At 42.3% G+C, this 13,098-nt stretch overlaps 1 protein-coding gene across 2 annotated transcripts in view; it reads right to left on the bottom strand.

Moving 5' to 3' along the window:
* Cdc42 (cell division cycle 42) overlaps window positions 1-12,508 on the bottom strand; it is a 33,161-nt gene extending 20,653 nt beyond the window's left edge. Inside the window, exon 1 of one of the 2 annotated variants that reach the window (XM_021199698.2) lies at window positions 12,395-12,491. The gene's annotated coding sequence lies outside the window, so the exon portion shown is untranslated. Of the gene's footprint in view, window positions 1-12,394 lie in introns of both variants that reach the window. The other variant, XM_021199699.1, reaches the window with a different exon arrangement.
* Between the last annotated feature and the right edge of the window lie 590 nt (window positions 12,509-13,098).

The raw sequence follows: 13,098 nt of genomic DNA on the forward strand, positions 1-13,098 counted from the left end.
AGCAATAAAAACACAAAAGGAAATAAACACAAAACACAAAAAAAAAAAAAAAAAAAAAAAAAAAAAAAAAAATTATTTTCTTAGATTATTTTATGCATATACGTGATGATTCTCTGGGACTGGAATTATAGGTAGTTGTGAGTCACATGAGTGCTGGGAATTGACCCCTGATCCTCTGCTAGGGCAACAAGTATTCTTCACCACTGAGTCAACTCTCCAGCCTCCTTCCCACTGTTCTTGTATATGATTCTCCCTCACACCTCAGTCCAAATTAATCATCAGGAAATTTTTCTCTAACTATCTAATCCAAAGTTAGTTTCCTCCAGTGGTGGTTTGAATGCGAAAGTATAGGCTTGTATTTCAACGTATTTTGAAGACTTGGTCCCCAGTTGGTGGCACTGTTTGGGTAGGTTTAGGAGGTATAGCCTTGTAGGACGAAGTGGGGGAAGGGGAAGCTTAGAGATTTCCTAGTTTCCTCATTCTCTACTTCCTACTTGTGGTTTAAGAACTCTTGAGTTTACTGTTCCAGATACCATGCTGCCTGCTGCTGCCATGCTTCCCAGAGGACTCTTAAACCTTCTGGAACCAGAAACCCAAATAACTCTTCTCCTGTAAGTGGTGTTGGTCATGATATCACAGCAATAGAAAAGTAAGGAATATACCTTCTCCTCACACTCTATATCCCCCAGTTCATTTTCCCTATAGTATGGTTGTGATTTTAAATTATCTTGTTTATTTATATTGCTGCAGTAAAAGAGATCCAGCAAAATAGTTCAATGCTTGCTGCAAAGCCTGACAACTTAAGTTCCATCCCTGGAACCCATGTGATAAAAGAAGCAAACTGATTATTTGTGCTATAGTGAGTGAATAGTCACTCCCCATTCAACAAAAATACTAAAATTAACACACTTCCCATTGTATTCTAAAGGACAAGGACTCTGCTCTATGTCCAGAATACCAGCCACATAGTATGCATTCACCACCCACTGAATAAATCACATGATCAAGCTACCTTACCATATCCCTACTTTCATCCATTCTAAGTTAACTCTCTGAAAGTAGGCTCCTCTTTATTCCTTCTCACAGCATCTAATATAATATGGAGCAAGAAAAAAAAAAAAAAAAAAAGGTTTAGCACCTTCAAACATTGTTATCAGCTGGGCAAGGTGGCACACACCTTTAATCCCAGCACTTGGGAGGCAGAGGCAAGCAGATCTGAGTTCAAGGTCAGCCTGGTCTATAGAGTGAGTCCAGGATAGCCAGGGCAGAGAAACCCTGTCTTTTAAAAAAAAAAAAAAAAAAAGACAAAAAAATGTTATCTAAAGTAGTAACATTGGGGGAAGCATTTGTTCAAAGACAAGTAACACTAACTTTTTAAATGTATACATGTGTATACAATGTGTGCATGTGCCATGGTGCAAATATCACTCAGTTCTCCACTTCCACAATCATTTCCAAGAGGATCTGAACTCAAGTGTCAGACTTGTTGGGTCTGATAATAATTCAGGCAAAGCAGCTGCAGTGGCATTGACCTATTTTCCACTAGCACTGTGAGGTTGAGGCCCGAGGCCTGCTATTGGCTCAAGACCAATATGAGAAACATAGTGAATAGGACAACCTGAACTACAAAGTAATAGGATAGCCTGGACTGTCTATTAAGTAAGATCCTGTCTCAAAAAAAAACAAAACAGGTGCCTGGTTAAGAGCACTGGCTGCTCTTCCATAGAACCCATATGGTAGCTAAAAATTATCTATAACTACAATTCAATTCCATGGTAGAGTATCTAGCATGAACAGAGCTCTGAACTCAATCCTAAGAAGGGTATAAACCCAACACAGTAGCACACATCTATAATCTCAGCATTCAAAAGGTAGAGAAGGATTAGGAATTCAAAGCCATCTTACGTGACCCCTTATGTTTTTTACACACACACACACACACACACACACACACAAGAATACTGTAAGATCAAGAGAGTTAAAGCAACAGAAAAATAAGTGACAATACACCACATGAGTAAATGCTATACATTCTTAAACTGTGAAGAATATCAATATGGTAACATAGACATGGTGTTTCCAGTTGAAGTAGGGAGATCTCTGATGAATTTGAGGTCAGCCTGGACTACACAGCAACTTCCAGGCCAAGCAGGACTATGCAGTTAAGAGGTAGAGACAAGTTGATCTCTGTGAGTTCAAGGACAGCCTGGTCTACAGAGTGAGTTCCAATGAGGTGAGAACTTTGATTTCTTTAAAAACACTGAAACATTATGTGATAGTGTTTTTGTTTTCATCCCAGGTGTGGAATATGGGGCCGCTTCAGGTTGTCAACAGCAGCAAGCTGTGATCTGCCTCTTGCTCTGGCAGGAGTATGATTATGCCAGCTGAAGACGTTTTATATTTGGAATTCTGAAGATTCTTGAGATGCATAAAAATGCCGGAGTCCTGAGAGGCTGCTGCAGCTGCTTGCTGACTGCTGGCTGGAGACAGCCTAACTACAAAGCTCAAAACTGCCCTGAGGAACTCAATGCCCTTAATGAGCAGTTTAAGTCCCTTTCCCCTCTAACCTTCTTTCTCTCCTACCTAGTGTTGGGGGGTTAGGATAAGGGTGGAGTAGGATGATAGTGGGAAAAGAACCCAATAAAGTAGCCAAAAGTATGGTTGCATTCCAAAATAGCAAGCACTACACTGAGAAACCAGTATATAAATAAAACAAAATAACAAAATTTCAAGGTCTCAAAAATGGATGGAAGGGAGGGAGGGAGGGAGGGAGGGAGGGAGGGAGGAAATCTAAGCAACTAAGAAGTCTGATCTACCAGGACATAAGTTAGGAACTAAACCTCTATTTTAATAGGCTTGTTATATTAACAATGCAAGTCAGCAAGATAGTTACACGCCTTAAGTATGGCTTTCACTTTGGCTTCGTCTGGATTTGTCTTTTTGTAAAGTTAATTATTTTTAAATTTTTAATTAGTTGAGTATTTTGCCTGCATGTATGTCTACACCATGTGTGCCTAGTGCCTGTAGGGGCCAGAAAAAGGTGCTCAATCTCCTGGAACTGCAGTTAGACTGAGTTAGGCAGAAACGGTCATCAAAGGCCTTCAGTAACTTACACACTACACTACCTACAATGCTAGAATGGTCAACATATATCACCTTTACAGGCTTTAAACAAAATTGTTAAATCATTACATTCTCAGATTGTTAATAATATATATTATAAGCAAATGCCAAAGCTGTTTAAAACAGTAGCAAATACAGAAGACAAAATAGTCTAGAAAGAATAAATCTCTAGTTAGATGAAATATCAGATAAAGGCTGCCAACTCAAAGAAAACTAAGGGTTGAAAACATGGCTCGGATGGTAGTCTGCTTGCAGAGTACACAAAGCTAGGGTTCAATCTTGAGCAGTACAGAAAAACCAGCATGGTTGCAAAACCTGAAACTCTGAGCGCAGACGGTGGTGGCAGAAAACTTAAGTTCAAATTCATCCTTGACTATACAGTGAACTTGAGATCAACCTAGGCCACATGAGACCCCGTGTCTCAACTTTAAAAAGGGAGGGAGGAAGGGAGGAGAGACAGAGAGCAGCTGTTCTAGAGCCTAGGAGATGGCTACCAAGACATCTACCAAGTCTTACCCACCTCTTTTTCTCCAAACCCTTACCTCCAACCAACACACGCCCACGTACATTTTATGACAGATTTGTCTCAGTCTTTTTTCAGTAACTGCTCTACTACCAACACTTGGAACTGTGACTATCACTCAAAGAGTACTGTGGTCCCTAAATTAAGACAGTGAGAGTGGTTTAGAGTGCATCAAGTCAAAACTTGTTCTTTGGACTCAAAATTCTTTATAATATATTCCTCTAGCTTCCTGATCTACTGCTATCTGCATAAAGAATCAAAAAGAAATTGGATGCAGCAGCAAAAACCACCCTCAGATAAATCAAAGTATATATCCTGTGCTTGTCACCTATATCATAGTGTTGCCCAAAGGCTGATAGGAATGTTGAAGGTGGCTAAGGTATAAAAGGTGAAGAACAGCCGGGCAGTGGTGGCGCATGCCTTTAATCCCAGCACTTGGGAGGCAGAGGAAGGTGGATTTCTGAGTTTGAGGACAGCCTGGTCTACACAGAGAAACACTGTCGAAAACCCAAAACACAAAAAAAAAAAAAAAAAAAAAAAAAAAAAAAAGGCGAAGAACAAAAGCTAGAAGATACATGGGATCATGGGATTGTCTACAAGGCCTCTACGAAAAGAGCTGAGGGCACTCTTTTGTGGTAGAATAGCCAAAACACCACAAAACATGGAGAAGCCAAACAGAACAAGCACAGAAAGCTGAAGGTGCTGGAGACGGAATTGTTAAAATATGTTGACAGCACACAGAACACTTCATTGTTTTGGGTGGAAGAATGCCTCACTAACAGAATGTTTCCTAAACCTTACTGATGTGGGAGGCAAGCACTGTTCCCTGCTGGTACTCAGGAGGAGGGATTCCCTAATGTTGGCACAATTCTAACCTCAGCACAAATGCACTGATGTGGAAAATCCAAATTCATTTCTGTCTTCCTCCCTCTCTACCATCAACACATATTTTTTTAAAAGATTTATTATGCTGGGCAGTGGTGGTACATGCCTTTAATCCCAGCACTTGGGAGGCAGAGGCAAGCGGATTTCTGAGTTTGAGGCCAGTTTGGTCTACAGAGTGAGTTCCAGGACAGCCAGGGCTACACAGAGAAACCCTGTCTCAAAAAAACAAACAAACAAACAAACAAAGATTATTATATGTAAGTACACTGTAGCTGTCTTCAGATGCACCAGAAGAGGGTGTCAGATCTCATTACAGATGGTTGTGAGGCACCATGTGGTTGCTGGAAATTGAACTCAGGACCTTTGGAAGAGCAGGCTGAGCCATCTCTCCAGCTCCAACACATTTAACTCCCTATTCTTTTCTTGGTTTTCTTAGTTTCCATATGTACATATGTAGATGTGCATGTTTCGTGTGTATGCAGACACTTGAGTTGATACCTGGAAATCCTCCTTATCCCTCCCCTTCTACTAAGGCAAAGTCTCTGTCAAACTCACAGCTCATTAATGTGCTAGTCTTGCTAACCAGCTTGCTCTGGAGATCAAATCTCTTCTCTCTCAAGCTGTACTACAGATGGAAAACCATGACCACTGACATTCCTCACACTTGATTTACACCCTGAGCTAACTTCCCAATCCCTAAGTCCCTTTTAAACCAGACAAAGGTTAGAACCTTTGATCCCCTAAAATTGTTTTTGTATTTATTTTTACTTTGTGTGTATGTTACTGTTTTGCCTACACTGTGTATGCAGCAACCACAGAGGATTTGCAAAAGAGGGCACTGGAGCCCCTGGAACTAGAGTTACAGGTGGTTGTGAGCTGGCATGTGGAGGCTAGGAATCTAACCTGAATCCTCTAGAACAGCCAGGGCTTCTAACCACTGAGCTATCTCTCTAACCTCCCAAAGTTAGTCCTGATAGTGTGTCAGACAGTGACACTGTAATCATGATCTTCAAAAGATGGGTGTTGTGAGTATGTGTGTGAGACGAATGCACATGTATGTGTAGGTGCTCTAGGAGCTGGAGCTAAAGGTAGTTTTGAGCCACTCAAGTACTGGTAACCAAATTCTGATACTGAAGGGGAAAAAAAAAAAAAATCAGCCAGTGCTTAAACCATTAAGTCAGCTCTCTCTAGCCCCACAGTAGTTCCTTCTGTGGATCTTCAAACTGATTAAGATAATTCTGCCATTTTCATTTCATTTCCTCAAAGTCAAGGTCAACTTGTGAAAAATCATATGTTAATATGACTAATGCATATACAATACAATATGTTAATATGAAATGCCAACCCTCATTGTAAACATGCCTGTTCAGAGCATCAGGTGACAACTTCACTGTATTTTATAGTGACTTTGACTGTCCATATCTGAAAGTTTTTGCACACTGTTAAAGATTATCTGCCTAAGTCCTGATTAAAAGATCATAATTCTTAGAAAAAGTATCTTAAACAACGAGCAGTTTTGTTGGGCAATTATTAACTGACATTGTTCTAACAATCAGAGAACGCTCTTCCTAATCCTGGTCTACAGCTTTAAAGTTAAACAAGTGTAGCCACTCTGCTAGCACTCTCAGAGATACAACTACAATCACCCTTGAAATCTGGGGAGACTGGTTCAAGGATCCTTACAAACCAAACTCTGAGGACACCCAGAGTGTCTTTAAAAATAGCAGATAGACCAGGGAGATGGCTCAGAAGGCAAAGGTGGTTGCCTCAAAAAATTATACCAGTCTAGTTCAATAACCAGACCCATTTGGGCAAGAAAAGAGTTAATTCCCTAACTTGTTTTCTGACCTCCACGTATGCACACAAGCACGTACACAGTAAATAAATGTGGTCTGTTGTTGTTTTGAGACTAGGTTTCACTATGTAGCTCTAGTGTCTATAACTCTCTATGGAGACCAGGCTGGCCTCAAACTCAAGAGATTTGCCTTTGCTTCTCAAATGCTGGGATCAAGGCTTGCATCACCATGACCAATAGATTTTTTTTTTTTTACTTATTTACTTATTTTTTTTATTCATTCATTCATTTATGTATCTGAGTGCTCTGTTTCCACATATGCCTTCGTGACAGAAGAGGGCATCAGATCCCATTATAAATGGTTGTGGGCCACCATGTGGGTTCTAGGAATTGAACTGAGAATCTCTAGAAGAGCAGCCAGTGCATTTAACTGCTGAGCCATCTCTCCAACCCCTAATTTTTTTTTTTTTAAAATGGGCTACATGAGGCCAGCCTGGTCTACAAAGTGAGTTCCAGGACAGCCAAGGCTACACAGAGAAAAACACTGCCTCGAAAAAACAAAAACAAAAAAACAAAACAAAACAAAAAAAAGGACTACGTGCTAGAGATGCAGCTTGGTTGATAAGAGTGCTTGCCCAACATTCATGAAGCCCCAATCTCCAATACGCACATAAACCTAGCATAGCAGTACATGCCTCTAATCCTATTTGGGAGGTGGAAGCAGAAAAAACAGAAATTCAAAATCATATGTAACTTCACAATGATTTCAAGGCCTGCTTGGGATTCAGGAGACCCTGTCTCAAAAAAATTAGAAAAGTGTTAAGTGTTTAGCTCAGAAGATAACAGTTTCTACTATGCAAACCCAATTATTTTGAGTTCAATTGCCAGAACCCATATTGATGGCATAAGAAAGAACTAACAAAGTTGTCCTCTTAACTCCACATAAACTGTGACACGAATACACAATTTAATTTTGAATCACATACACACACACACACACACACACACACACACACACACAAACACACGCAACTCCAATTTTAAGTCATGTTTACAATTTTGTGTTGGGCCACATTAATAACTATTCTGGGTCACATCTGCAGCCCCTGCAATTATTTGTGACAGTGGGAAACAAAAAAATGTAAAGGAGATAACAATCTCCACTTGGAATTTTTTTTAGGATTCATGGATTAGTCTGTAGGAGGGAAGGTTGTAAAAAACATTTACCTGTGAAATAAACACAGCTTCTAAAGGTCAAGGGGTAGGGCCTAGGAGATAGTAACAGTGAGAGCAAGCACCTACACAGCTCTGCCTGCAGGTAAGTAGTCTTAAAAACATGTCATATACATTCACTGATACAATCTTCCCCACTGTGAGGCAGGTGTAGTTACTAGCCTCATTTTTTGTTTCTATTTTTATCTGAGACAGGTCTCACATAGCTCAGACTGCCATCTAACTCCTACGGCCAAGACTACGATGACCTTAAACTCATTTTCCTGCCTCCTCCTCCTCCTCCTCCTCCTCAGTGCTGGGATTATAGTTGTGAGTTACCTGGCAGGCTTGCTAGCCTCATTTTTTAACAGATAAACTGAAGTCACAAGGCATGACCTAAAATTGCACATGGCTAATAAATGACAGATCAAGATTTCAACTCAGGCAGTCTGGCTCCAGAATCTATGCTTCTAACTACTCTAAGCAGCAGCAGCAGCTCAAGAACACATGTCAGCAGAATTTAAGCAACAAATGGAAATGAAGAGTCTCAAGAAAATGTAAGAAGTAGAAAGTGTTAAAGAAAAATAGCAACACAGCCAAGTCATTAAGTTCTTCTCTGACAGTGTACCAACACTGCAACATTAACAACTAATGCTAGGTATTAAGTTGAAAAAGAAAATGATCATGCTGGACAGACGGTCCCTGTTAAGAGCACTGGTTACTCGTGCAGAAGCACAAACAACTAACAGTGGTTCTAGTGCCGGGGAATCCCACGTTTTCTGACCTTTGTGGGCACCAGGCACACACACAGTACACATACGTATGCACATGCAAGCAAAATACTCATTCACACAAATAAATCTAGACACACACTAATTCTAAGCTGGGCCTGGTAGCTCAGGTCTGTAACCCTAGCTACTCAAAGAGAGTGAGATAAAAGTAAGGAAAGTTCAAGGCTAACCTTGGTAACTTAGGAAACTAATTTTAAAAATTAAAAACTGATTTTTTTTTTTTTTGAGACATGGTCTCATGTGATTCAGACTAGCCTAGAACTGCATGTCACTAAGGTTGGCCTTAAACTTTTTCCAGATTCTTCTGTACTTTCCAAGTGTTAAGACTATAGGGACGTGCTGCCTTGACCAGCTTAATTCTTCTCAAAACTGCAAGGAAGGACACCATGTAGGTGACAAAACATTTAGTCTCATCATTTGGAATAAACAGTCTGAGACCAACATCCCAGGGTAACTAGTGAAGAGAAACTCTTAACACCCTAAACTAACACCAGCAGTGGAAGACAAAGTAGAATAGCACTAACAAAAAACGCTTCAGTAAAAATACTTTGGATAGAAGAGATGAGCAACTAAAAGTAGAAACTCACAAGGGGCAAAACATCACATGACCAGGAAACTTGACACAGCAGGGGGGAACAAGGGGACAGAAATAAGCTACTATTTGCAAACACATAAATACAGGAAGATGAGGAAACAGAGGTTAAGTCTGGATTTGTTTTAGGAGAATAAAAGAATAACGTCCAGATGACTTTCTAGTTGATGGCAAATTTTCCAGCTAGTGCAGCTGTAGAAAACACTGTACTAAACAGATGGATAAGATCAAGCAAGAAGAGCTTAGCAAGTTTCAGTGAGTCCAGATCTGGATATGGTTGACTAGGCATATAAGTAAACAAATCTGAGGAAACAAACAGGAAGGCCTATAGGATGTGCAGTAAACAAATAACCCTCAGACATTATTACCAAATTTACTCATTCAACAAATATTTATTAAAGCCCACCATATGTATGGCAGTATCCTCCCTAGGTGCCAGGGACACAGAATAACCATACCAAGTCAAAGCCCTGACTTCCCACAACTTACTTGTGTTTGATCAGGGGAAACTGGCAGCAAACATTCTGCAAAGACTGAAAAGGCAGTATCACAGAAATAAGAAATAGCCCTTTTACATTGAGGAATATAGAGAGTTGTTTATGGGAGAAAAATACACCCAATATGAATTGTTCCCTTTCATAAGGGTTCTTGTAATTAAATACCCCTTATCCTCTTAAAAAAAAAAAAAAAACTAAAATGGAAGAACCACTTAAATTATAGCCCTATGAATCAAAGTTTAACCTGTGCTTCCAAGCCCCATCAATGCTCCTCCAAAAAGTACATTAGACAAAAATAAAAATAAAAATAAATAAAAAATTAGCAGTATATGTATCATAAAACTAACTAGAAATGTGGGGCAGCATTAATTAGACTCAGAGGGTCACAAAAAAGAACAAGAGTTGGGAGATGGACTCACTGAGGGGAGAGCTGAGGGACAAAGGAGGGAGATAGGGATGGGTATGGTCAAAATATAAAATGCTTGTATGAAATATATGTATGAAATATATGTATGAAAATCTGAAATAAAATAGTCCATAAAATAGTTCAAGTACAAAAATATTCCTAAGAAAACAAACCTTTTGCAAAGATTTGTAAACTTTAAGTCTTGATGGGCTTACAAGGATTACTGGAGCAGGGAATGTGTTTACTAAGCACAGGTATTGTCTCAATATGAAAACATCTTGAATTTAAAAAAAAAAGAGTTTAACAGAATATAAGGCACTTTGGGGTCTTGAACAAATTGTTTAAAAAACAAACACCTTGTAAATTACTCAGTTACCAATCTCTTATGTCAAATTCAAACTAATTGTGTTTTTTATTTTTATTACTATTGTGTGCATTTATATGTACACATGCACACTGGCAAGAGTGTGAAGATCAGAAGACAGCTTTTGTGTTTGTTTTTTCAAGACAGGCTTTGTAGATGAGTCTGGCCTCAAACTCAGAGTTTGCCTCTGCCTCCCAAGGGCTGGGATTAAAGGCTGGGACCACTAAGGCCCAATGGAGAACAACTTTGGAGAGGATTCTCTCCTTCCATCTTGGGTTCTGGGGGACCCAACTAAGGTAGTCAGGCCTGTTGAACAAGTGTTATTATCCACTATTCCATCTCACCAACCCAAACTAGTTAATTAAAAAGAAAAAAAAAAATAGCGCACATATAAACCTTTTAAATATAGGTTAAAAAACCACAATAGTAGGTAAGTGCTCCAATTTTATATTCCTGTATGTCACATTAAGGCTAACAAATGTATTTTGGAAGATTCACGCTCCACAACTACCAACTACAGAAAGCCAATTTGAATCCACCACTCCAGTATTTAACAAACAACACCGTTTTCTATACAAATGAGCAATAATGGGAAAAGTCTTGTTCAAACATGAGCCACCCTTACAGGGATGCGGGACACACTGGATATCATTTGCTTTGCAGTGTTAATATTCTTCAACACTAGTGTGTACTATAATCAAAGGACACACAATTCTAGTGATCTAAAATTACTCACGTTTTTAGGGCTAAAAATTAAAATCAAGGGTGGTAATTCAAGTAAATCGTGCCTGTAATCCCAACTCTTGAGAGGCAGAGGCTATAGAAGGAAGGTCCCTCTAAATTCAAGGTTAACTGGGGCTTCATATGGAGACCCTGTCTCAAGATAAAAAAAAAAAAAATCCAAACTAAAGAATGCAACTTTGAAGTTGCAATCCTAACAAAGACAAATCAGGGGTCTGATTAAATTCTCTTTCCAGCTCACTCTTCACACCATGCACTCAAGTTGGGTTCTTTTGCATCAGGTAAGTCACAATTAGTCAGTGTGGCAAATAATTGCTCCTGCAATTCACCCGAGTATATAGCCAAGAGGTCCTTTAAAGTTCATACCTACACAAGAAGTGACTGCAGACAGTGTATATTCCCTGACCAAAATAACTTAAACCTAAGATTTTGAACCTTCCGTATTTTAGGTGCATCTCAGGCAGCCTGAAGACAGGCAACAGGATTTCAACAACAACAACAAAAAAAAAAAACCAACCCGCCGCCTTACTCTGAACCAATGTGCTGGGTGGAATGACCCACTAAGGCCGCAAGATGCTGTCTTTAATTTGGTGAGCCCTGACTTGTAGGAGTTAAAACTCTCACCCCTTATGCTGCGATGACGTAATTCTCCACACTGAATTTCTCCCGGAGTTAAAGGGGTGGAAAGAGGAATTTACAAAATAGTAATAATAACCGACAAAGAAAATGTCCTGGTAGGAATGAGGAACTGAGTAAGTGGCCAGGCGGGGTTTCGGGAGGTGCTTAGGCAGGTCCCGGAAGGCAAAGAGGCCGGCCCCGTCAGGAGAGCCCCGGGAGCCGCGGGGCAGGAGAGGACACGGCGCGGGGCTGGAGCCCGCCGAGGGGCGCAGGCGCAGAGCCGCCCGGTCCGTCACCTCGGCCCCGGCCCGGCCCTGCGGCCGCAGTTCCGCTCCCCTCCCCCGCCAGCCGCAACGCGTCCGCGGCGGGGCCGGGGAAGCAGGAAGTCGAGGCCCACGACGGAGAGACAAGACCCGGGCCTCCGACCCCGGTCCGGACCAGACGACCTCTCCCACCCCGCGCCCCGGGGCCTCCGGAGCCCGCGGGCGGCCGGAGGGGGAGGGGAGCGGGCGGGATGGGTGTGCCCGGTCCTCTCGCGCCGCCGCCGCCGCTGACAGCTCGGCCGGGCTGTGCCCTCGGCCGCCGCCATCCCCGGCCGCGCCGCGTCGCCATTCCGGCCCCAAGCCTCGCCGCGACCCCCGCCTCGTTCCCCTCAGAACCCGGGCCGGCGGGCGCACGCGAACCCGGCAAGCCCTCCCTCCCTCGCGGCCCGCGGCCCGCCAGCACCGGGATGCCCCCGCCCGCGAGCATCCTCGAGAACCGAGGGAGGACGGAGGGGGACACGCGAAGGGGACCGGGCGGCGCAGAAGACGCTCCCGCAGGGAGGCGACTCGGGCCCCGCACTCACCTCAGCTTCTCCGCCGGGGCGTTGGCAGCACTGCGCGGGGCCTCCTCGGCTGCCGGACAGGGGCACGCGCCTGACGTCAGCACGCAGGGGACGCATGGTTGGGTGCCCGCGGAAGTGGGAGGGACAAAGAGAAAGAAGGGGCTGAGGGCGGCCGGGGCTCCGCCCCTCGTCGCGCACGCGCGCGGGCTGCGTTCCGTGCATGCTCAGGTTGGCTCTCTGCGCATTTTAACGGTGATTTTTTTTTTTTAATTTATTTATCCGTAATAAAACTATGAGCAGCCATGTGCATGGTGTTGTAACTAAAGTTTATTTTGAGTCTTGCAACTTCGTGAAGAAAAGTGTTGTAAATAAGTTTTACTTTTATATTTTTGTTTATTTTATTGAGACAGGGTGTCATTATGTAGCCCTTGCTATCCTAGAATGGCTATGTAGACCAGGCTGTCCCAGAACACACAGCGATCCCACTGCCTCTGCTTCCTGAGTTCTGATATTTCCAGAAATGTACTACCATGCCTGAGCTTTCTCTTGTTGTTGTTGTTGTTGTTGTTGTTGTTGTTGTTGCTCGACACAAAGTTTCTTTCTGTGGGTAGCCCTGGCTGTATTGAAACTTGCTGTGGAGCCCAGGCTAGCCTGGAACTCAGAGAATCCCTTGCCGCTGCTTCCTGAGTGCTGGGATTAAAGGTGTGCATCACCATACCCACGCT

The sequence above is a fragment of the Mus pahari genome, chromosome 6 (assembly GCF_900095145.1).
Source record: "Mus pahari chromosome 6, PAHARI_EIJ_v1.1, whole genome shotgun sequence".
Taxonomy (NCBI): Eukaryota; Metazoa; Chordata; class Mammalia; order Rodentia; family Muridae; genus Mus; species Mus pahari.